At 42.9% G+C, this 23770-nt stretch overlaps 1 protein-coding gene across 4 annotated transcripts in view; it reads right to left on the bottom strand.

Moving 5' to 3' along the window:
* The window catches only part of DCLK1 (doublecortin like kinase 1), a 537868-nt gene that overhangs the window by 368680 nt on the left and 145418 nt on the right, over nt 1–23770 (bottom strand). The gene's annotated exons all lie outside the window — the stretch shown is intronic.

Below are 23770 nucleotides of genomic sequence, written 5' to 3'. Positions count from 1 at the left end.
ATCAAGATTCCCTTCAGGTTTTCGGATGAGTCATAAATTACGACTGTTGCTCCATGTTTATGCCCATGTACTCCAGTCTTCCCCTTTGAGCGATTTTATTTCTGAATGTTTTGCAGTATATAACGGAAGATTCAACGTTTTTGTGTGGAAAAAGTCACAAGGAAGGTTAAAGGCAAAAATGTAGAGTGTTTTTTGTGACGTAAAGGGAACCTGACACCAGTTTTTTCAGTTTCACCCAAAAGTCTCACCTTCTGCAGCTCCTGGGCTGCATTCTATAAATGTGCACCTTGTTCCTGACTCTCCTTAAGGGTGCTTTACAAGCTGCAACATCGCTACCGATATATCATCGGGGTCACGTCATTAGTGATGCACATCCGGTGCCGGTAGCGACATCGCATCGTGTGACACCAAGGAGCGACGATCAACGATCACAAAATCGTTCAAAAACGGTGATTGTTGACACGTCGCTCCTTTCCTTAATATCGCTGCTGCCACAAGTACGATGTTGTTCGTTGTTCCTGCGGCATCACACATCGCTATGTGTGACACCGCAGGAGCGACGAACATCTCCTTACCTGCGTCCACCGGCAATGCGAAAGGAAGGAGGTGGATGGCTGCTTAGTGACGCCGCAGTGACGCCGCAGTGACGCCGAACGCACCTCCTCCTTGATGGAGGGATTGTTCGGTGGTCACAGCGACGTCGCTGTCAAGGTATGTGCGTGTGATGCTGCCGTAGCGATAATGTTCGCTACGGCAGCGATCACCAAATGTCACACGAGCGACGGGGGCGGGTGCTATCGAGCACGACATCGCTAGCTATCGTGTAAAGCACCCTTTACAGACCCCAGAAATACATTTATAACATCTGACCGCCATGTATGCAAATGACCTATTCTGAATGGATGGGCGTGCTCTTTTTCGGCTCCTGTCCCCCCTCCTGCCGCTGTTTGCCGTCCTCCTTTGATGATTGACGTGAATGACTCCTCCATCATCATCCATCATCATCCACGTAGCTGGAGAAAATTGCATGCATGCGCTTGTGCGAACCCGTGAGCTCTCTGTGCAGATGTGAGATTGTGAGCAAGCGGGCTCGCGCAAGCGCACCTATGTTTTCGGCTCTGCCCGCAATAGGGCAGAGCGAAGTGTGCCTACGCGAGCCGGGAATAACTGTGCAGGTGCGATATTCAGCCCAGCTACATGGATGATGACAGAGGCGTCAGACACGTTCAATCATCAAAGGAGGACGGCAAACAGCAGCAGAAGGGGGGACAGGACCTGAAAAAGAGCATGCCCATCCATTCAGAACAGGTCATTTGCATATGTGGCGATCAGATTTTATAAAGTTATTTTCGGGGTCTGCAAGGGGAGTCAGGGCACAAGGTGCACCTTCATAGAATGCAGCCCAGGAGCTGCAGAAGGTGACACTTATGGGTCAATACTGAAAAAACTGGTGACAGGTTCCCTTTAATTAAAAACCCCACAGAGGATGAATAACGGGTGATGTGTTTTCATCCAAAAACAATATATCTGGGTGGATATGAAATAAACATAGTAATTAATTCATAAGGATACAGTGACCCCATCATAGACATCATACATTGTGCATTATCATTATACAGAAAGTCATCAGCTGAAGTGGACATAAAGGTTCAGAAATGTCTTATTGTATCATTGATTGCATGGAGACCATTACCGGATGCTACTTAGTGTTATTTTCCACTGATATCATAGGCAGTAAATATATGGATTGCTTCCATTTGGTGATTCACTTTAGGGAATTCTGATACAACGGGCCAAACTATGGATTGCAAATCATAAATGTGTTTATGGTCAGACTCCAATGTAAACTGTGCTATTAAAGGGAACCTGTCACCATGAAAATGCAGTCAGGGGGAGAGGAGTAGATTGATATATAATGATGTGAGAAATGATTTAGCCTAACCTGTGTATTATTCATTTAAAGGGAATCTGTCAGCAGATTTTTTCTACATCATCTGAGTGCAGCATGATGTAGGCAAAGAGATGCTGAATACAAAAATGTATCACTTAGATTATTGGCTGCAGTCGTTCTGACACAATCAGAATTTTTAGATTTAGCCATTTAGCAGAGCTGAGAGCGCTGTCCTGCCCACATTAGGCTCTCTATAAAGACTGCACATTGACAGAAAGGTATCAATAAGAGGAGGGGACTTGATGGACTGCCCTGCATGTGACTTTATAATCCTGCAATCATAAGTCCTTCTCCTTAAACAAACATTGAAAATAAACAACAGATCGGACTGTGACAACACAGGCATCCCTGAACTTTCTGTGTTAACCCTTGCAGATTGCTGGCTTCAGCTTACATAGAAAAAAGCCTGGTGATAGATTTCCTTTAAACCTCTACTTTTTCTGTGATTTTCAGTCCAGTGGGCGGTCCTATCAGTGATTGACGGCTTTATTTGGACCGCCCACTGGACTGAAAATCCCAGAAAGAGCAGAGGATTACATGATTAAAACACAGTTTATACTGAATCTTTTCTCAAAATCCTATATATCAATCTGCTCAGCTCCCCTGGCTCCATAACATGATGGTGCGGGCAGATTAGATTACAATTTCTGCATGACAGGTTCCCTTTAAGGGTCACAGTGATCCAGTGCAAAATGGAAACTGATGGTAAATAGGTGAACTCTGGTTCAATTAGATTTTTAAGTAAAATTTGCTCTCTAGGTAGACAATAAACTGACATAAACAACGGTGACATTATCTTCTAATTTTATCTTTTAATCAAAGTAGATGCAAAATACTGTGCTGAATATTTTCAGAATATTTACATACATACAAGATTTACAGAATGATACAGCTCTTATGGAGCTCAATGATAAATCCATGGTCAGTAAGCCCCCTTAATGGTTGTTGCAGGACACCATACAAGGGGCTTTACCAGGAGGTCATCACATTTATATTTATTTGGGAAAAGGTTTAGTAAATCTCAAATTTTATTCATTAAGATCCCTGGTACTTATAAGCATATTAGTCCTATTCAGTGATTGGCAGTCTTCTCTATATGACTGCACGCGCAGAGATAGCTGTCAATCACTAGTAGGACCGCCCACTGGACTCTCACTTATATAAACACCAGGGATTTCAATGAAGAAAAGACAAGTTATACTGAATCTTTTCCAAGAAATCGATATATCATTCTGCTCAGCTTCTCTTTCTTTATACCATGCTGTCCACAGATCTTACTACATGTACAACGTGACAGATTTCCTTTACGGGACTTTTATCGCTACTGATGACCAATTAAAATAGGTTATCAATATCAGATTGGTTGGGGGTTAATTCACTGCAACCCCTATGATCAGCTGATTGAAAGCGCCACTGCACACAGGAAGTGCTACAGCTCCATACAATATGCAGTGGCAGCGAGTGGTACTGCAAGCGCTCTCTATATGGCACAATACACGCATCTGTGCCACTTTCAATGTAGTGTGGCCCCATTAATCAATTGATCATACAAGTCCTGGGAGTGAGACTTCCACTGATCTTATTATTTTTAATCCTAGGTCAGACTACTAATATTATATCACCCCAAAAAAGCATTTTTAAAGGGCTACTCAATATTTAGACATTGTGATCTATGCGTAGTGATTTGCTCCCAGCACTGCCGATTGCAGCGTCAATGTCAGTTGTAAGTAAACGGTATATGGAGCTGGAAACTCACAGTTCCATATATTGTGTCATTCACTGGTCATTCTTGGATAAAGCAGCACAACTTCCATTCACTTTTTTCCAATCTCATATTGATGATCTTTCCAGTAGATACCGTAGGTCATCAATAACTACGTAGTGGAAAACCCCTTTGATTCTATGATTATGGGAATAAAAGTAGGGATTTTGTAAGTCTATATCAATCCCTTTAGTGATGCCATTATCACTGACCATTATCCCGAAGGTGAACAAGTCAGGAACAACCAATGTTCACTTAAGACATAATATGAAAATGAATTTATGGTGTGTGGTAAAGCTGTAATGTGAACTTGTAGGTTGCTCTTAATGGTAAGAGGGCCATTAATGTTTAAAAACATCTCCCTTATGGAATCTTACATCTTTAGGACAGTCACAGCTTTACATTAAATAGTTATAAGTAATGCGCCGTCACCCTCTGCATCCACTTGCAGGGAACAGAAGTCATTATTAGAGATGGGCGAATAGTAACTATTCATGTTCAGATAATGCTTACCGATGTCACAGAGTATGAAATGACAGAACAGGGGCCCCTAGGCTGGCCCTCAGACTTGAGATGCTGCGCTGTCTCATATCTCAGAGGTACACTTGATGGTAGACATGTCTGAGCCCCCAGCGTGACCCTGACGCCTGTCCGAGCCCTGATCTTACTCCCTCTCTCCCCCACTCTTGGGGTGGGTGGAAACACAGTAACAAAACCCCAGAGAAATGACACAGACAAGGGAGAATGAAAACTCGTACACACCGCACTCAAACACAAAGGAGAGCCAGTATGTGTACAGGGGAGCAAAGAAAAAGGAAGGAAGTAACTGCACAACAGGAGAATGTCCACACTACTCAAAATAACTACAGCTCACCATGAACAGGATCACCACAAAGACCGTAATCGCTGGAGCTAAGCTGAAGCTATTATCGGTGCATACTGGAAGAAACCAGTACCTTAAATAGGAAGGAGACAGCTGCACGTGGTAACTAGCAACCTGAGCTCCTAGTTCCTGCTCTCCAGTCTGCAGTAATTAACTCCTGCAGGGCTGAAGAACAGTGAACCTGAATCAGCCAACACCCGACTCTGGTTGAACAACTCTGACTCTGAAGCATCAGGTTGCTTGTCGGACTCTGTACTCTGAACAGAGTTCGACGCCTCCGTGCCCCCAGGTACGTACAGAGCCGAACATCGCATGACAACCGTATACCGAGTACTATTCCAGTGTTTTGTTGGGGTTGTTTTGAGGCTCAAACTCAGTACAAAGACAGAGATAAAAAATACAACAACATAAGTCGGGCGTCTCACATCGAGGTATTAAAATAATTACTTTGATCAATATCTGAGAAAGCTGAATATTAGCCAATACAGCAGCCATTACGGCCCCCACAGGGGTTCTCCAGCGTTATATTGTGTAATATTATGGAATTATTTATTTTACCAATATAGAAAAAAGAGACAGTTTCTTCAAAAATCAAATGTAGCTATCAGTCCTGCTGTGTCTGTGTATTTATAGTCCAGTGTTGGACTGTGGAATACCATGTGTCATTTCACAATACTGTAATTGATTTTTTGAACACGAAGAAAATAGGGCATTGTTGTGAATCCTGGGCGTCTGCCAAGGACTTCATTGTGTGAGGTGCTACAGCTGCAGCTGCTTCACGGCTCCACCGACATTCAGATCGCAGTGAATGATAAAAGTGTGGATAACATTCCAGTATACGCGCTCCTATGGCACAGGGCCAAGGGCATTTTGATGGAATTTGTGGAGTGGTCACATATTCAGACAAATCGGTGTTCTAGTTTTAATCACACAAAGCAAATCTCTTGTAATAAATATTCAGACAAAATTCTGCTGAAAATAGCAAATCTGGTTCTAAACCTACTGCTCGGGGCATAACATTACTACTGTATTCCCCTATGGGGTTATGTGCCTATTGATATGAAAAACATGATAGGCAGAGAGAAAGAGTCCTAAAGTGAAGTTCCAATTTGTAGCTTTTTGAACATAAGTCCTGTCGGTGCACGTTCACAACATAGTCCCTTGTCACATTGTTGGCGCGTGCAAGCTTTGAGTTGATGCCCAGGAGGGGGTAAGGGCTGCATGTGTGGGCATACACAGCACATACAAATTTAGTAATTAGCATTGCTACGTATAAAGGAAAATTGGGCATAATAACCTAACCCCCTGAAAAAGCAGACATGCGAAACATGTGTCAAGGTACTGGGGAATCCAATGAGGCACTGTTATCTTGCCAACCATGGTGATTTTAAAAATGTCAGCTCAGGGCGCAAAGAAATTAGCCCTCACATAGACCAAGGTCCTGAAAAATGAGAATGTTACAGGTCTCGGAAAACGGAAACAAAAGAGACTCTATTTTTTATTTTTTTTTTTTTTACAAATTTCTGAATTTTTTTATGCTAATTAAATAATATTAAAAAAAACTATACAAGTTTGGTATCTATAAAGTCATACTGACCTGGGGAGTCATACAGTCATATGAAAAAGTTTGGGCACCCCTATTAATGTTAACCTTTTTTCTTTATAACAATTTGGGTTTTTGCAACAGCTATTTCAGTTTCATATATCTAATAACTGATGGACTGAGTAATATTTCTGGATTGAAATGAGGTTTATTGTACTAACAGAAAATGTGCAATCCGCATTTAAACAAAATTTGACCGGTGCAAAAGTATGGGCACCTCAACATAAAAGTGACATTAATATTTTGTAGATCCTCCTTTTGCAAAAATAACAGCCTCTAGTCGCTTTTTGTAGCTTTTAATGAGTTCCTGGATCCTGGATGAAGGTATATTTGACCATTCCTGTTTACAAAACAATTCCAGTTCAGTTAAGTTTGATGGTCGCCGAGCATGGACAGCACGCTTCAAATCATCCCACAGATTTTCAATGATATTCAGGTCTGGGGACTGGGAGGGCCATTCCAGAACATTGTAATTGTTCCTCTGCATGAATGCCTGAGTAGATTTGGAGCGGTGTTTTGGATCATTGTCTTGCTAAAATATCCATCCCCTGCGTAACTTCAACTTCATCACTGATTCTTGCACATTATTGTCAAGAATCTGCTGATACTGAGTTTAATCCATGCAACCCTCAACGTTAACAAGATTCCCTGTGCCGGCATTGGCCACACAGCCCCAAAGCATGATGGAACCTCCACCAAATTTTACTGTGGGTAGCAAGTGCTTTTCTTGGAATGCCGTGTTTTTTTGCCTCCATGCATAACGCCCATACTTTTGCACCTGTCAAATTTTGTTTAAACGCAGATTGCACATTTTCTGTTAGTACAATAAACCTCATTTCAATCCAGAAATTTTACTGACTCCATCATTTATTAGATATATGAAACTGAAATAGCTGTTGCAAAAACCCAAATTGTTATAAAGAAAAAAGGTTAACATTAATAGGGGTGCCCAAACTTTTTCATATGACTGTATTGCCAGATCAGTTTTACCATATAGTGAACATGTTAAATAAGTAAATAAATAAATAAATAAATTAATTAATAATTAACCCCTTAACGACCCATGACGTACTAGATACGTCATGGATCGTGTTCCGGTAAGCCCCGCCCCCTGCCGCCGGCAGGCGGCGGCGAGACGCGCACATATCAGCTGTTATCAACAGCTGATATGTGTGCCTGCTAGCCGCGGGTGGAATCGCTTCCACCCGCGGCCATTAACCCCTTACATTTCGCTGCCAAAGTCTTGGCAGCGATATGTATATGGGCGCCGCCATGACAGTGACTTACCCCGCCCCCGCCGGAAGTCACGTGACATGATCACGTGACTTTCGGCGGTTGCCATGGTAGCACAGGGTCATGTGATGACGCCTGTGGCTAACATGAGTCACTTCCTCTCACTGCCGGAATACAGCCGGCATTGAAAGTGAAGCAGCAAATCTGCAGTTCTCAGCTCTGTAGCTGAGATCTGCAGATTGTGCAAAGCGATCGGATTGCTGATCGCAATAGCCCCCTAGGGGGACTAGTAAAATAAAAAAAAAAAGTAAAAAAAAAAGTTTTAAAAAATTAAAAAAAAATAAAAAAAACTAAAAGTTCAAATCACCCCCCTTTCACCCCATTGAAAATTAAAGGGTTAAAAAAAATAAAAAATACACACATATTTGGTATCGCCGCGTTCAGAAATGCCCGATCTATCAAAATATAAAATCAATGAATCTGATCAGTAAACGGCGTAGCGGCAAAAAAATTCCAAACGCCAAAATTACGTTTTTTGGTCGCCGCAAATTTTGCGCAAAATGCAATAACAGGCGATCAAAACGTAGCATCTGCGCAAAAATGGTACCGTTAAGAACGTCAGGTCAAGACGCAAAAAATAAGCCATCACTGAGCCTCAGATCCTGAAAAATGAGAACGCTACGGGTTTTGGAAAATGGCGCAAAACGTGCGCCACGTTTTTCGGACAAGCTTGTGAATTTTTTTTAACCCCTTAGATACAAGTAAACCTATACATGTTTGATGTCTATAAACTCGCACCGAACTGAGGCATCATACCTACACATCAGTTTTACCATATAGTGAACACGGTGAATAAAATATCCCAAAAACTATTGTACAATCCCACTTTTTTTGCAATTTTTCCGCACTTGGAATTTTTTTGCCGTTTTCCAGTACACTATATGGTAAAACTTATGGTTTCATTTAAAAGTACAACTCGTCCCCCAAAAAACAAGCCCTCATATGGCAAGATTGATGGAAAAATAAAAAAGTTACGCCTCTCGGAAGAAGGGGAGCAAAAAACAAAAACGCAAAAACGGAAAGTGCCCGGGGGCTGAAGGGGTTAATTAATAAATTAAGAAAAAAGAATAAAAATAATTGTGGAATTGACCATTTTTTTGCAATTTTACCGCACTTGGATTTTTTTCCCTCTTTTCCAATACAAATCCTTCAGCCCCCGGGCAGCCAGGGATTAGCCACTGCTGCTGTCGCTGTCCTCCAGATGGTGGTAGCAGCTAAGATGATTCTGCTCCCCACAAGTGAAGCGGGCCCCGGGGAGTAGTGGCCGTTGGCGCCGAAGCGCGGGGAGCTGGCAAGGACAGGTGGACACAGTCTCTGCGGTTTCAAGGTTTCCTTTACTCACAGTTCTAGCTTGCCCGGGAGATACCGGTCACCGCCGTGATGGGCCCCAGTCGATCCCGGATCCGTTGGAGGTCAGAACTGGTACAGTGGACTGTGGGCCTTTCCTCCTTGCGCCTTTGGAGATGGATCCCCATGGCCTGAAGCTACTTGGGGACCCCGGTTCTTGAAAAGGGAACTCCTGCCCCATATGCAGGTGCCGCAAGTCCATGGTGGGGCCTGACTTAGATCACGAATCCGGACCCTATGTAGCACTGTGCTCCAAGAACTCTGGTGGCCAGAGAGACATACAATCCCCCTGTCCTGCAGATTCTGGTGATACAATTTGAAGTATGTTCCACCCTAGGATTCTGCACCCTGCACTGCGCCAGTCCCAAGGAAGCAATTAAGCTCCCCCGTCGGCGACCGTATTGACTCCTGCGTCCCACCAGAGCCACTGGTAAACCAGTCTGCTCCTCTCCTGCTGGAGAACTCTCTAACTGTTGTGTTTGCTCCTAACTCCCCATGGTGGCTGCTCCTCCCCCGGTTCCCTGTCACTAGTGGGTGGCAGCCGCCCATGTTTGGTGACTACCTTAAGACCCAACCCTAGCCCGGTCCACATTGGCGAGGGCAACCTATTGGTGTGTATGAGTTTGTGTATTGTGGAACCGGTACTGACCTCCTCTGGATCCAGGATGAATACCGCACCTTAAGTGAGGTGCAGTACCCTGTGGCGACTGAAGCCTCAGGAGTGCCACAGTGGCGCTGTAGGTGAATTGAACATTCCCAGCTGGGAGTCCTCAGCAGTGGGATAGCCTGTAATAAGCTTATCGTTGGGGTTCATTCTAGCTGACCCCACAGGTAAAAAGTACATTATTATAGTAAAATCTTTCTGCATTGATCCTCTTTTCAAGCCAAACCAAAATAATTAAGGAGCCATAAAAATACTGCTGCCTAATAGAGGGTCCTATAAATTCAGAAGCTGTTCTATTATCTTCAGTGCAGAAACCTGTCATGTGGAGATTAAGTGTCTTGGACCAGAGGTGCATTGCATTCCTAACCTTAGAGATTTGTTTTTAAAACACCGGGCATATATGTCAAAATTATGAAAAATGACAATGGCAAGAGGGTCAGAAACTAAAGGTTAACTACTCAGAGGAACAGCGTAGAGACCAGTGGCTGAGAACTCTCATGACCTCCTTGTTCACCGTGCAAAATATATTCCACCTTTATTATTTTAGTATTTTACAGTTGAAATTTATAATATAATGGAACCTACCAGACTAAAATAATAGTGCCATATCATCCTCAAATAATAGTTATATACACGTGGACAAATATATTGGTATCCTTCTGTTAAAGGAAAAGACCACAACGGTCACTGAAAGAACTTAAAACTGAGAAAAGTATTTTTCAATTTAAATTAAAATATATTTAATAGGAACTAATTAAAATCAAACACTGCTTTTGCATTGTGATTCAACAGAAGAAGAATAAAAAAAACTAATGAAAATGGCCTGGATCAAAAGATACGGCCCCTAAAAAAATGTTTAAACTAATTTGACCATAGGGACTTGTTAAACTAAAGCTGGGTTTACACACTGCAACATCTCAAACGACATCGCTGTAACGTCACCGGTTTTGAGACGCAATAGCGATGTTGTTTGCGATGTTGCAGTGTGTGAAACCTATCAGCGACCCGGCCCCTGCTGTGAAGTAGTAATCGTTACAAATCGTTCAGGACCATTACTAGGTCCTTTGTTTCCCGCTGTGCAGCATGAAGTTTCAGTGTGTGAAGCCTTTTCAGCGACTTTGTTAGCAACTTCCCTTTCAAAAGGCTGCTTATCAATATCCCCAACAACCAGCTAGGTCGCTCTGCAGGTCCGGATCGCTGGTAAGTTGTTGGCCAGGTTTGCCTGTTTGAACGCTCACCAGAGACTTAGCAGAGACTTAGGGAGGTCGCTATTGCGTCACCAAACCGGTGACGTTACAGCGATGTCCTTTGTGATGTTGCAGCGTGTAAACCCAGCTTAAGGTGTGTCCTATAATTAGCATAACAGATGTCTACAAACTTGTAACTAATCAGTCTGCCTATTTTAAGGATGAAAAGTAGTCACTGTGCTGTTTGGTATCATGGTGATCGGTGTATACCACACTGATCATGGACAAAAGAAAGGTAAAGAGAAAGTTGTGTTAGGAAATTGGAAAGAAATTTATAGACAAACACGTTAAAAGGTAAAGGCTATAACACCATCTCCAATCTGCATTATGTTCCTGTTACTAGACTTGCATATAATATTCAGAAGTTTTAGGTCTATGGGATTGTGGCGGGCCTCCCTTGACAAGGGCCACCAGAGAAAAACTGATGATAGACTGAAGAGAAGGGTAATATGAATTATCATATAATAATATGAATTATTTTGGTCATGCGCACTATGAAGCCGGGTGTACGCGTCAACTTCAAACAGAAGTAGTGCGCATGACCGAAACTCAGGGGTCATGTGCACTGAGTCGAAATCCAGCGTTTGGCAGCAATGGCTGAGGAGAGGTGAGTGAGATCATCTTCTGATGCTGCACATTCATTAGCATGTTAGCACACCCACAGAGGCATAATAACATGCTAATGGGGGCGACCAGCAAGGAAAGCAACGCCCTTGGGACTAGTCCCCACACTCATTAGCATAAGATAAAACATATTTAGAAATACTTTTTCTAAAGTTCTCTTTATGTATGCTACTAGATGCAGGGACGGTTAGGCAGGGATTAGCAATATGCACCCAGAACTGCTTGTGTGGTTCTTGGTCCATATTGCACCTGACAGGTTCCCTTAAATCTGTGCAGGGTACAATGAAATCTCAAGATTACCAAGGCATTCTGGAGCACAATGTGCTGCCTAGCGTCAGAAAGCTTGGTCTGGGTCGCAGGCAATGAGTCCTCCAACAAGGTAATGACCAATAAAACCCTGAAAACATCCAAGAATGGCTAAAAGGAAAGCATTGGACTATTCTGAAGTGGCCTTCTATGAGTCCTGTGCGGAAAGAGCTAAAACCCATAGTCTGCAGAAGACACCTTCACATCTGAGACAGCTGGAGAGGCTTGCTTACGAGGATTGTACCAAAATAGAGGTTCAGATGTCTCATTGAGAATTATAGAAATGGTTTGTTTTTTTTTTTTTTTTAACTATATTTTTATTCAAATTTTTCAATAACATAACATTGGCATAAGCGAATTCAGCATTGTAAATTCAACATTACATTGTCATGTTTGATCATCCCAAATTCCATACCAATTTTTAAAATCAATAACCATAACATGGCAAGATAAAGCAAAGGAAAGCAGCGACCCCTTAACCCATCATTCTTATCATTCCCCCCATTGAACCCTTGTGAACATGGTAATGACATATAATAAAGAAGTCCCACTCAAATCGGTTATTTCCCCCTCTCCTTTTAGTCACCTTTCGGCATTTCCTCCCCCACCTCCAAGCCATCCAATGTATCCTTCAATTTTTCAGTATGATACCAGACTGTGTCTTTGAAAGGTGACATAATCCTGACTATCTCCTCCCGAGTACAATAGGCCAGTATGAATTTCTTCCATTTGTTAAAGTGCTGTCGTATTCTATCCGCCCTCCTTTCTGCATCCAATCCTTCTATTTCAAGAAGATGCATGAGCTGACCCAAGATCTCTTCAATCGCGGGGACCCTAGACTCCAACCAATTTTTTAGTATCGCTCTCTTGGCTGCCAGAAGTATCACATGTATAAGTCTGGGTGGGTTAGTCATCTTCCCTTTGGTATCGTTCCCCTCCTCCCAATGGTGAAAAATAGCGAACCCAGGTGAGAGCCGAACTTCAAGACCCCACACCTTTTGTATACAACTTTTGATCTGTGACCATAATGGACTCAAATGGGGGCAGGACCACAACCCGTGAAGGAGATCAGTTCCACTACTCTTACACTTAGGGCAATACGTAAGCCTGTCTGGCTTTGTTGCTGATGGAGGGAGATTAAAACCATAAATTGCCTTGTGCATAATTCTAAATTGGGTTTCTCGCCAATTCTCATTTAAAATTGATTTACGAAGAGCATTCCACCCTCCCCTAATTTTTACCCCCATAGACGGGTCCTCAAATTGTTTTTCCCAAGATTTAAATAAACCTTCCTGGTGCTGTCCTATTAATAGATCACACATGGCTCCATAAAGAAAAGAGATAGATGATGAAGTTATTGAGTTCTTTACCAGACAATCAAAAGAGTTAAATACTACCTCCTGGGTCACATCATGCAACTGAGTCATAATACTATATCTCACTTGGTCATATTGGATTACTTGGTTAGTCCCCAGGCCATACTGCGCTATAATTTCGTCTCTACTCAACCATCTAGGCTCTGAGGTGTGCAAGAGATGAGCAACAGTCCTTATACCCCGCACCTTCCACTCTTCAAACAGCTTATTGCTTGTCCCCTGCACAAACTCTGGATTCCCCCATATAGGCAAGTATTTGGATATTTTATGGGGAAGTTTGTAGTTTTTCCTCAACGCCTTCCACGCTGCAATCGTGTCTTTAAATAAGGAAGAGTGCTTGATTTTCACAGGGAGATTAGCCTGCCTAGTATGAAGCAATGCCACCAGATCCCAAGGTTGTGCATAGTCTCTCTCAAGCTCCAACGCTGAATAATGCCTAGAGCCTTTAATCCAATCCAATATATATCTAGTCAAACAGGCTATATTGTAACCCCGAATGTTCGGCAAACTCAGACCTCCATGAACCTTAGATGCCATCAGCTTCTTAAGCCCTATACGAGGGCGTTTCCCCCTCCAAATGAAGTGTGAAAAAGCTCTATTTAGCTGGACAATATCTTTATGCTTGAGAAGCAGGGGAAGTGTTTGAAGATGATACATTAATTTTGATATCGACATCATCTTAATTAGGTGGACTCTACCAATTATGTTCAATGGAAGGTCGTGCCATCTTTTAAGATCTTGCTCTATTTGGCTCAGAAGGGGTGGATAGTTTAGACTATAAAGGGTTGCCGGAACCTTACCTATTTTAACTCCCAGGTATGTGATATATGACTTAGCCACTGTAATTCCTTCAAAAGGGTTCTGCTCCCGTGTTTGAACATTTGTCCCTCCCAGGTATAGAAGCTCGCACTTTGACGCATTAATCTTGAAGCCTGAGTACGCTCCAAACTCTCGCAAAATTTGTAAAATCTCGGGGACCTGCTGAGCTGGATTCGAAAGGAAAAGCAAAATGTCATCCGCAAAAAAAGCTGACTGAATTTGTCTATTATTTACAGAAATACCCTGGAAGGTGCTATGTGTAGATAACAATCGTACCAATGGTTCCAGAGCCAGATTAAAAAGTAATGGGGAAAGGGGGCAACCCTGTCTGGTTCCTTTCAGTAACGGAAAAGGGGCTGACAGATATCCTGGAATGTAAACTTGAGCCTTCGGATTTGTGTAAATTTCTCTAATGTAGGTATAAAATGACCCCGAAAAACGCATTTCATCTAGAACTCTATAAAGCCATGACCACTCAATATTGTCAAAGGCTTTCTCGGCATCTATTGTAAGCAAAGCGGGAGATTCTCCTTTCAGAGGCCGAAGGTTAACCCTATCCAGGACAAGAAGAACTTTTCTAATATTTAGTGTCCCTGATCTTTTCTGAATGAAACCGGCCTGTGCTGGGGAAATCAGTTGGGGAAGAATTATAGCTAGACGATTTGCCATAATCTTTGACATTATCTTCATATCTAGGTTGATAAGTGATATGGGCCTATACGAACCCGGCTCCTTCGGGTCCTTCCCCTGTTTAGGGATCAATTTTATATATGCCCGGTTATTATTTTGGAAAGACGCATTACCGTCTAGTATGCTATTATACAGCTCTAGTAATGTAGGTAAGATCTCTTCCTTTACTGTTTTATAGAATTCTCCCGTAAATCCGTCAGGGCCAGGGGCTTTATAATTATGCATGGAGTTGATTGTCCCCAATACTTCTTCCCCCGTAATTTTGGCATTCAGAAAAGTGCGATGCTCTTCTGTGAGTCGAGGTAGTGTCACTTTAGATAAAAGATTATTATCAGGAAATTTGTCTCGCTTTTCCGACGAATAAAGGTTTCTATAATACGTGCCTAAAGTCTCAATTATTGTCTTAGGGTTTTTGTGTATCTCCCCCTTTTGATTTTTTATTTCCATGGGTCCCTGAGTTATAATCCTATTTTTCGCTAAGTTGGCCAGTATTTTCCCTGCTTTATTTCCAAAGCGATGTAATGTAGCTTCTTGCATTGACCTAGCCATTTGTTCCCGTTTTTCCGCCCACTCATTAAAAGCTCTTTGGGCTATTACCCATCTATCTCTATGGTCCCTATCAGGATGCTTTTGAAAAGAAGTATATGCTTCCCTCAATTTATGGGAGGTTTCAGTAAATTTAAGATGAGCCTTTTTCTTCAAATAGGAAACATGTGCTATCGTTCTGCCCCGTAATACTGCCTTCGCCGTGTCCCATAATAACATAGGTGTGTCTTTATGTTGATCATTATGTACCATAAATTCCGTCCACCATTCCTTTAATTTCAAGGAAAAATCTTCGTTATCTTTAAGGAAGGAAGGATATCTCCACAGATAGTCCGTTCCTCTGGGATAAATGTTTGCTAGGTCTAGCACCACCGGGGCATGGTCAGAAATCACCAAATCCTGGATAGTAGCTGAGTGGAGCGCACGTACCAGGTTCCCTGAAACAAGAAAGTAGTCAATGCGAGACCAGGAGCTATTAGCATGTGAATAGTGCGTAAATTCCCTATCCTGAGGGTGCAGTAGTCTCCACGCATCCCATAAGGCCGTGGCATTTAACAGAGGACGCATAACTTTATCATGGCCGCGCGGTACATTTGGGGGGCCTTTAGCATTTTTCCTGTCCTCTAGCACAGATACCACCGAGTTGAAATCCCCCCCAATTATTAGATTAAAATGGGCATGTTCTAAAATTTTGGCCTCAAGTCGTTGAAAGAATGATTTGTTGTTTTCGTTCGGGGCATAAATATTAAAGATTTTATAAATTCCTCCAGGTATCTCCACTGAGATCATCTGAACCCTACCTTCCGTGTCTGCATATGTTTCCAGGACTTGATGTTGTAATCTCCTACTTACTAATGTAATAACCCCTGCTTTCCTTTTAACTGAAGATGACCCATAGACTCCTCCAACCCATAATTTCCCCATCCTCTGCATGTCTGAACCTTCCAGATGAGTTTCCTGAAGGAGCGCAATGTCCGGTTTGAGGCGATTAAGGTGGCGTAATATCTTAATTCTTTTTTGGGGGGAACGTAACCCCTTAACATTCCAGGTGACTATTCTCATAAAGCACATGTAATAAATGGAAATCCTGCCTTTCGTTTACCATGTTTTTGCTGCCCTCTCTTGCCAAAAAAAAAAAATTCAACCAATTAGACAATTGAACATAGTGCTCACTTGCAATAGTGAGAGTAGTAGTAATAATAATAACTCTGTGTAAAATCTTTACTACTTCACTTGAATCCAAAATCCCCAAACATTTCAAACATCTCCCTCCCCTCCCCCCCCCAACTATACCATAATACTCAGACTTCACTTTTTTCTGATCATTTTCCAAGCTCAGTCAACCTTATACTTATAGCGTTTAACCAATATAAAGGAGTGTCCCACCTACAAAGAAAGAGAGAGAAGGAAAAAAAAAAAAAAAAAAGAAAAGTTCTCTTTCCTTTCCTCCGCCTCAGATTTCTTGAACTTTTTCCACTGCGGCTTCTCCAGCCTAAATCAAAAACAGGTGTCCCACCTTGAACTTTACACATCCGACATTTGTCTATTTGTCTCAGGTTCCCTTAAGTTCCTTGTTTTGTTGTCTCCAGTCCTTCGGGGAAGCTGTAGCGTGCTTCACAGAGCTCCCTTTGGTCACTCTCTGGTTCGGTGAGTCGTTGCGCCCTTGTCCTGGAGAATTCCTGAGGTCACGAGGACTGCTGATCCGCTCAATAAAGGCCTCTGCCTCCTTTGGACTTGAGAAAGAATTGTAGGATCCATCCTGATGTCTGATAATCAACGTTGCCGGGTACTTTAACTGGAAGCGTATATTTCTCTTAAATAGGGCAGAGCATATGTATGAGAATGCCCTCCGCTGCCGTGTGACCTCCGCAGAAAAATCCTCGAAGAGCAAGATGCGCGAGCCTTTCACCTCCAAGGGATGTTTCAATTTCTTGTATGCCTGTAATATTTCCTGTTTATCGGAGAAGTCCAAGTATTTCATTATGACTTGTCTTGGGCGTCTGTTATTTTCACTCTCATCACCTCTCCTTGGCGGACCAATGCGGTGCACCCTTTCCACTTTTCTCCTTCCTGCTACTCCCAGGGTTGTAGGAATAGTGGATTCACACAATGTACGTAGCTCACCAACCGGGTATGTTTCAGGCAGGCCGACAATGCGCAAATTGCTTCTTCTGGAGCGGTTCTCTAGATCGTCCACACGGTCCCTCAGGGTCAGATTCTCCCTGGCCAGACGCATGACTGTAGTGTGGTCAGAGCTGAAGTCCTCCTCTAACGTCGACATTTTGGTTTCCATAGCCGCAACCTGTTCCACCGTCTCATCAAGTTGGTTCTGTATGGCACTGAGAGCTTTTGCTATTGATGCTTTAATTGTAGCGGAGATGTCAGGTAGCAAACGATTGGCGACTTCATCAGCCAGACGCTTATAATCCATACCCTCCACTGTTTTGAATACATCCGGGGTCCCCGGGGAATCCTCCATCTCCATCTGATGAGTATTTTCAGGTGACCGAGGGACACTTAATTCTGTATGGGCAGTCACAATCTTTTTTTCACACTGTACGCTGGATGTATGAGGATTTTGTGTTTTGGAGCTGCTGCGCAGCAGGTATCTTTCCATCAAATAGTGAATGAAGGGACGTAAGTTTTGACACTGATTTAGTGTGGGTTGTCAGACAAATCTTGATTCTGCTCCCCCTTTTGTTTATTCTCACTTTCACCCCTTTCTCCCCCCTGCCAGAGTTATATGAATTCTCACTGTCCTGAAACTTTGCAGGGATGTATGTTTAAACTTCCCTCCTTCAGCTTCTTTCACTTTCTCCAGAGCTTTGCACTGAGTCTGTATGCCTAGAGATTCAGCTCCTGCTTATGCACAGGTCTGGACAAGATGGGGGAAGGGCCCAGGGATTCCCAGCTTTTTAACTCTTAGCTCTTTGCAGAACTTGTCAGTAGCGTGTTGTTTGCTGCTGATATCTTATCAGGACTCCAGGAGATTTATTATTCTGCTGCCGGTTAACTGCTTAGTGCTGGGGGAGTGAGTGCAAGGTAAGCTGCGTCCTGCTCTCTGTGTACAGATCTGATTTTAGTGCAGGGCAGGCTCCGGCGCCATCTTTATCACGCTGCCAGATCTTGAGAGGGAGGGGGAGAGCGAAATTCACCGCGCTGTTTCAAGTAATTATCTCCACGGCTCCCCATGAACTTCCCTGCATGTAGCAACTTCACTCACCGGTGGAATGGAGCGGGGGAGGCTGGTGGGTTGTCCGGTATATATGTCAGAGCTGCAGGGAATGACAGAGCTCAGGCGTCCTGTGTCCTACATGATCAGCGCAGGAGCCGGAAGTCCGAAATGGTTTGTTTACAGTGATGTCTATTTCCGTAGAGACAAAATTTAAAAGCAAGATCTGATTTTCATTAGTTCATATTCAATAATTTTTAATTGAAAATTATTTTGGTCGGTTAAAAGTTATTTCAGTGACCATTGTGGGTCTGTCTTACTTTACCAGAAGCATACCAACAATTTTCTCCATGTATGTATACTGCCAAGCACCAATACCATTGAGTGCTAAAATTAGGGTGCCATAAAGCATTGACACCCAATTTTTTGTGCATTTTGTGGAGTAAAAAAAAATCTGATTTTTTGCACAAGCCACACTAGTGCAAACATTGTGCAACTCTTTTATATTTTACAAAAGCCTCATTAAGAAAAGATGTGTGCTTTCACAAAGGGGTAGGACAAATTATGGTCTGATAGATTTACATTACTTTACACCAGAAATGAGCACATACCTCACATAGAATTCAGTTCGTTGTCATCTCTTAAAGGGAATATGTCATGAGAAAATTACCTATTGTTTAAATTAGGTTTCTGTGTTAAATGTATTTTTTATATTTTTTGCTTATGTTTTTTTTTGTTTATAAAAATCTGTATAAAAAAAATTAGAAATTTTGCAATGATCACACTGGCCACTAGGAGCAGTCTCTAACTTCCTGTTGTTTCACAAAATCCACATGTACAATACTTACAAAAAGTTAGGGATATTTGGCTTTCGAGTGAAATCTCAGGATGATCCTAAGGATTCAATTCCACTTGCCTTTTGCACAGACGTGTGCAATCCGATAAAACATCAGATTGCTCTGTAGTGCTAAACTATGGGGCAGTGTCCATCTGCGATTGCTTTCTTAAGCCATAGAGGCATGGGAATCAATTGTAGCATGCTGCGTTTGGCAGCGAGTCTCGGTTCACGCACCCCCATATTAGTCTATGGGAGTGTGTGAAACATCGAACTGCACTCATGTCATTTGACTGCAGTGCAATGTATGCAGAGACAGGCCGGGGAGGAGAGGGAGAATTAAAAAAATCTTTATTTTTATATAGCGCTAACATATTCCACAGCGCTTTACATACATCAGCAACACTGTCCCCATTGGGGCTCACAATCTAAATTCCCTATCTGTATGTCTTTAGAGTGTGGGAGGAAACCGGAGTACCCAGAGGAAACCCACGCAAACCCATACAAACTCCTTGCAGATGTTGTCTTTAGTGGGATTCGAACCCAGGATCCTAGCGCTGCAATACTGCAGTGCTAACCACTGAGCCACCGTGCCGCCCTCCCTCTTTTCCGCAGCTGTGATCTGATCACATCACAGTTACATGACCCTTGGCTGACGCTCGCAGTAGAGGGTCATTAGCATATCTCTTCTGATGCTCTCACATCCAAAGCTATGCACAAGTGGAACCGTACCCTAAAGGTGGTGTCACACACAGAGACGACGACAACGACGTCACTGCTACGTCACCATTTTCTGTGACGTTGCAGCGACGTCCCGTCGCTGTCTCTGTGTGACATCCAGCAACGAGCTGGCCCCTGCTGTGAGGTCGTTGCTCGTTGCTGAATGTCCTGCTTCATTTTTTCATCGTCGCTCTCCCGCTGTGAAGCACACATCGCTGTGTGTGACAGCGAGATTGCGACAAAATGAAGCGAGCAGGGAGCAGGAGCCGGCGTCTGGCAGCTGCGGAAAGCTGTAACCACTGTAAACATTGGGTAACCAAGGGAAGACCTTTCCCTGGTTACCCGATATTTACCTTCGTTACCAGCCTCCGCCGCTCTTGCTGCTAGTGCCGGCTCCTGCTCTGTGCACATGTAGCTGCAGTACGCATCGGGTAATTAACCCTATGTGTACTGTAGCTAGGAGAGCAAGGAGCCAGCGCTAAGCAGTGTGCGCGGCTCCCTGCTCTCTGCACATGTAGCGACGTTATGATCGCTGCTGCGTCGCTGTGTTTGACAGCTAAGCAGCGATCATAACAGCGACTTACAAGGTCGCTGTTACGTCACAGAAAATGGTGACGTAACAGCGATGTCATTGTCGCTGTCGCTATGTTTGACACCAGCTTTAGATGCGCTCTAATCTTTTAAAGTGAAATTAATATGCCCTTCTCTAGACTTTTGGATGCACATGTCCAGCTGTGCACTGTTTCAGTACTTTTTGCACAACTTGCTGTTCTCTAATAAGGAGCTTAATTGCAAAATTCACAGCAGGGGTTTGATCCATAAATTACCCAAAACAGTTCGGGGTTTAATTAGAATTGGTATTTATACAGTTCTACTCATCATACTGTTCACATTTTGACATCATGAGACTAAGGGGCACTTTGCACACTACGACATAGAAAGCCAATGATGCTTGCGATGCCGAGCGCGATAGTCCCCTTCCCCGTCGCAGCTGCGATATCATGGTGATAGTTGGCGTAGCGAACATTATCGCTACGCCAGCTTCACATGCACTCACCTGCCCTGCGACGTCTCTCTGGCCGGCGACCCGCCTCCTTATTAAGGGGGCGGGTCATGCGGCGTCATAGCGACGTCACACGGCAGGCGGCCAATAGAAGTGGAGGGGCGGAGATGAGCGGGACGTAAACATCTCGCCCACCTCCTTCCTTCCGCATAGCTGGCGTGAGCCCAGGACGCAGGTAGGAGATGTTCCTCGCTCCTGCGGCTTCACACACAGCGATGTGTGCTGCCGCAGGAACGAGGAACAACATCGTAACATCGGTCATTTCCATAATTTGGAAATTATGGAATTGACCGTCGCTACACCGATGATACGATTACAACGATTTTGCGCTCGTTAATCGTATCAAAAAGGCTTTAAACACTACGATATCGCCTGCGATGCCGGATGTGCATCACTTTCAATTTGACCCCATTGACATCGCACCTGCGATGTGGTAGTGTGCAAAGTGCCCCTAAGACGACCCCAAAGAATTGACGAACAGTACTGAACCATTGCGAGGCTTCATGCAGGATGTTCTCAGAAGGAAATGGCCACTGAGATTAGAACGTTACAGAGTGTCATCAGCAAGTTGCAACAGAGATACTGAGAGACTGGAAGAGACACAGAAAGGCAGAGAAGTGGATGTCATTTGGTCAGATCCCACACTGAGGACTGCTTCAATGTGAACAATGTATGTGCTTTAGAATAAATTCAATTTATGAAATAAGCTTAAAATACTGCTAGTTTACTCATATTAGGATATAATCACATAGGGTTACACAATGACCTTAACATTTAGGAACTTGTATGTTGCTCTCTAATTTTGATCTCTAGTGTACATGTTTGGTATCTACAAACTTGTACTGACATGGGGAGTCATACTGATAGGCCAGTTTAACCATATAATGAACATGGTAAATAAAAGAAACCCCAAAACCATTGTGTCATTGCACTTTTTTAACATTTCACCGCACTTTTTTTTCCCATTTTCCAGTACATTATATGATAAAAAGAATGTTGTCTTCAAAAGTACAACTCGCCTCGCAAAAAAACAAGCCCTCATATGGCTATACTGATGGAAAAATAGAAATGTTATGGCTCTTGGAAGAAGCGGAAGGAAAACAAAAGCGCAAAAACGCAAAATGGCCATGGCATGAAGGGGTTAAATTGACACATAAATTTAACTTCGGTGGACTTTTTCCTTGCGTGCCAGGATTAGGGTGCATCCACACAGGTCTGATAGGATTGTTTGGGATTGAAAATCTGTCAGGTATTACAGTAGCAGCTCTAAAAAAATAACACTTTACAAAATGTCATCCATATACTTCAGAAAAAGTCTGCAGCACGGTGGCTCAGTGGTTAATATTGCAGTCTTGCAGCGCTGGGGTCCTGGGTTCTAGTCCCACAAAGGACAACATCTGCGAGGAGTTTGTATGTTCTCCCCGTGTTTTCGTGGGTTTCCTCCCACACTCCAAAAACATACAGATAGGGACTTTAAATTGTGAGCCCCAATGGGGACAGTGTTGCCAATGTATGTAAAGCGCTGTGGAATTAATAGCGCTATATAAGTGAATAAATAATATTATTATATGCAATGCTAAGGATAAAATGTGCTGAAAGTCCACGGCATTTCCGCAGCAAAATCTGCACCATTTTTTGCGGGTTTTGCTCCAGTTAAATTACTGTATGCTTGCACAATGTAATTCTCTAGAGCCTCATTAGCACCAAGATACAACCTAAAAGAAGTATATGACTCTATATTACTCTACTAATGGCGCATAACTATAGACATCGCGTAATTAGCTCCACATTACAGAAGTTTCTCAACTTTATAATTGACTCCATTGCTATATAACTTTGAGAAGAACACAATTCACAACTCTAATTAAAAAAGTCCCAGTATATAATTAATGATAACAAGTAATTAATGTACAAATTACACAGAGACTTTCAAATCCCAAATTATAGCCGTGTACCAATTCCTCATTCTGAGGACACTGTCCTAGAGGAAAACTCGACTGCTGCTGTTGACGTTTGGTATCAAAATGTATCTAAAATGTCCATTATGTTTTATTACCTGAGAAGTCATTGAAGACTGTTTTTCATGGCAGCTTTTTCCAAATAGGAATCTGTCACCAGGTTTTTGATATGTAATCTGAGAGCAGCATTATGTACGAGGAGAGCCTGATTCCAGGGATGTGTCACTTACTGGGCTGTGTTTTGTTGTTTCAATACAATCAGGACAACTGGCCTCGTGCCTCCTAGTCCAATCATGCCTCTCAGCACTGATAAGTAGCTCCACATCACTATACATTGTACACAAAAAGCTGTCGTGTGGGTGAGGTTATACACAGCTCAACAACTGAGCTCTGCTAGATCTACTGCACAGAAAACCGTGATTCATATCATAACATCTGCACTCAGTAAAATGATATATCACTGAAATCATGGTCTCTCTACCTACTTCACGTTGCTGTCAAATTACATAGCAAAAACCTGCTGACAGATTCACCGTCTGATGTATAAATGTCATAACTTATTGATTGTGGGGTGTCCAAGCGCTGGAACCTGAATTGATCCTCAAAGCAGGGAATTTTTATCCATCATGGGGTACTTTATCCCCATTACAAAAATCTAATGGCAGGTTGGAAGCCTGATCACTGCTCCATTTATTATCTATGGGGCATCACGCAGCAAAGGGAAGCACACAGCAGCCCTAATGGGAATTTATGGAGACGCAATCAGAAGGTATAAGGCTGTGTGCCCACCATCAGTGTTTGCAGTATTTTGGATATAGCGTGATTTTGCTGGATCCAAAACTCTGCATTGTACAGTACAAGCAGAGTGGATGGGATTTCTAGAAATCCCATGCCCACTGTGCATGTAGAAC

The sequence above is a fragment of the Anomaloglossus baeobatrachus genome, chromosome 2, assembly GCF_048569485.1.
Source record: "Anomaloglossus baeobatrachus isolate aAnoBae1 chromosome 2, aAnoBae1.hap1, whole genome shotgun sequence".
Classification (NCBI taxonomy): Eukaryota; Metazoa; Chordata; class Amphibia; order Anura; family Aromobatidae; genus Anomaloglossus; species Anomaloglossus baeobatrachus.
The sequence above is the reverse complement of the archived record's forward strand: the minus strand, read 5'-3'. Positions and strand labels throughout refer to the sequence as shown.